We start from the raw sequence: 2,768 nt of genomic DNA on the forward strand, positions 1-2,768 counted from the left end.
ATGTGTGCTCGCGCGCGAGCCTTAGCCACCTTTGGCAGTCTGGTGAAGCCTAGGGACACTTTTTCAGAGTAATGTTTTTAAATGAATAAAATAAAATAAATATTTCTACCAAAGAACCTAATTACATTGAAATGTATCCCTCAGAATATGGTGGTGGTTGTTTTTCAAGTTCCCGGATCCACGCTTTAGATTCTTACTCAAGCTGAATAAATATTCCGAGAACGTCATAGCTGAAATGAATCTTGGAGGTCATTATTAAGTTCTGCCCAAGTAAGGTCACTCTGAAAGTACATAAAAAACACATCTAGCGAAAGCAATTTGATCGAAAGTAGGGACATTCCGAGCACAGACGATACTGTGTTACCTTCTCTTACTCCTCCTTATTCTATGGTTATCTTTTGACTTTCCATCGCCTAGGTTTTCTCCTCTATTTGTCTCACTTTCCCTTCCAGAGAGCTATCCTTTATAACAAAGGACTTGTTTTAAAAAAGAAAGTGGAGGGGGAAAAAGAAATTTCGAGACAAAGAACAAAAAAAGAAAGAAGGAAGGAAGAAAAGGAAGAAGGGGCGAAGTTCTGTAAATCCAATGGACAAGTCGACAAAACCAATCTGAGTTGATATTGAGTGTTCCACATGGGAACCCGATGTCTGTAAAGAAGCAGCGAGGAAGTGTATTTTCTTGCTTTGTCCCCTCCTTCTTAGGAGTTATGCGGTCTTCCTAATGCCTTTAAGGGGGAGGTGTCCGCGGTTCTGAAACAGATTGAGCAGGGGCCTGTGAAGACCAGAGCAGAAGGACTTTTATCTGGAAAGTCTTCGATTTCTCTAGAAGGTAGCAGAGTTGTATTGTAAGTGTCAGAGGGGTCATGAGAGCAGTGCCATAAGGCACAGTTAGAGTGAAGTTTGACTTGAGGGTCCTGGTTTCAAAGACTAGTAAGTCCCCAGCCCAGGGCAGTGAGTTGTGTTCAGGGTTAACCTCAACCTAACCATGAATCAAAAGACAAAAGAAATCCCAGAACAGTAAGAAAAGGAGACGGTAAAACCTTCTTGAGGTCAACTGCTAGAGGCCGGCCGTCAGGACAGCAGAGTGGCGCAGCGGAAGCGTGCTGGGCCCATAACCCAGAGGTCGATGGATCGAACCATCCTCTGCTAAAAGTGGTTTTTCAAACTTTATTTTAACTAGCTGGAGCAGAAGATGGAATACTGGAGTCAAGAAAACATCGGTTGAATCTTCACTTCTGACAGTTGCTATCTGTGCACCATGGGCATGTCACTGAACCTCTCTCTTTCTGCCTTAGTTTCCCCATCTAGAAAATGGAGGAGTTGGCCTCCATGATCTCCAAGGTCACAGCCCTAAATCTAGGATCCTATGGTTTGGGAAGACTCAGCTTAGTGTGCCAGCCCAAGCTCAACCTTTCCCTCCTGGAAATCTTTAATGTTAGCTCTCTAGTGCTATTAGAGCTGACCTTCCAGTTTGACTCGACAAGAGCACCCCAGGAAAAGTTTCACCATCTCCCCCACTCAGAAACGCTACTGCTAAGACTCCCAGAGTCTTCTATAAGAAGACATTGAAGACCTTTGGAGGTCAGAGCTGGGCTGGAGGCACCAGTCCGATTAGGCCAAATCACTAGGCATTACTCCCTGTACTGCTCCAAGAGAGAGGGTGCGTTTTCAACAGTCTTCGAGTCTCTGAAACTCAAGGTCTTCTCAGCTTCTTTCACTGCGAGACTCTCAGAGCTGAAAGGATCCTTAGAGATGGTCTTGTCCAATGGCCTGATCTTACAGGTGACCAGCTATGACCAAGCTAGGTGACGCAGTGGGTAAGGTGATGGACCTAGAGTCAGGAAAACTTCAACTTTCTGAGTTCAAGTGTAACCTCAGGCACTTAGGGTGTGTTTTCTTCTCCAGTTTGTTTTACGGATAACAAATTGACCAGAATTGCACAGCTAGCAAGTGTCTGAGGCAGTACTCCATTTCACCACCTAGCTGCACCTTGAGGTGCGCTGGGGGCTTGGGGAGGGTTAATATTTTTCCTTGACTACTAGAGATTCATGTGAAAGGAATTCTCATATTTTGTCTTATAAGTTCTCTACAGCCTTGCTTCTCACTTTGGCATTCTACTGAAAATGCTTTCTTCAAAGTTGTCAAGGACTTCTGAATTTACCAATCTAATGTCCTTTACTCAATCCTCATCTGTAGCATTTGACACTGTAGATTAACCCAAAGACGAAAAAATGAATATCTGAGAAGGAAGCTTAGTCAATAGAGCCAGATCAAGTCCTTTCCTCCATCTTCATCTATCCCAGGCCCACTAATTTAGTGTATGAGCCCAAAGGTTCTTTTGCTAATCTTGTAATTTTTTCTCTCCATAACTTCTCATTTGGTGAGGTCATCAATTGCCATGGTTCCAGTTTCCTTCTCCAGGTAGATCATTCCCAGATCTACATACCCAGCCCTACTCTATGCTAAGCTAAAGTTAGGTATCTTCAGCTTCCCCTTGAACATCTTGACGTGAGTGGCCCAAAGGTATCTTATAATCATCATACCCCAAACAGAATTCCTTAGCATTCCCCTGAAACCCTACCCAACTTTTCTATTAGAAGCAGTTAAGTGTATAGTATATTGAGCCAGCAACCTGGAGTTAAGAAAACCTGAATTCAAAGAAAATATTTACTAGTTGTGTGACTCTGGGCAAGTCTGAGGAAAGTCTGAAGTTCTTTGGATTCCAGTTTCCTCAACTGTAAAATGGGCATAATTAATAGCACTTACTTT

The 2,768-nt window shown here is 43.3% G+C and overlaps 1 non-coding gene across 1 annotated transcript; it reads left to right on the top strand.

The window, feature by feature from the left end:
• Positions 1-1,077: 1,077 nt before the first annotated feature.
• On the top strand, positions 1,078-1,148 carry TRNAM-CAU. Its single transcript has one exon. It is a non-coding gene; the product is annotated as a tRNA-Met (tRNA).
• Positions 1,149-2,768: the final 1,620 nt, after the last annotated feature.

This window comes from Vombatus ursinus, unplaced genomic scaffold, assembly GCF_900497805.2.
Source record: "Vombatus ursinus unplaced genomic scaffold, bare-nosed wombat genome assembly UNPS02014983.1, whole genome shotgun sequence".
Lineage (NCBI taxonomy): Eukaryota > Metazoa > Chordata > Mammalia > Diprotodontia > Vombatidae > Vombatus > Vombatus ursinus.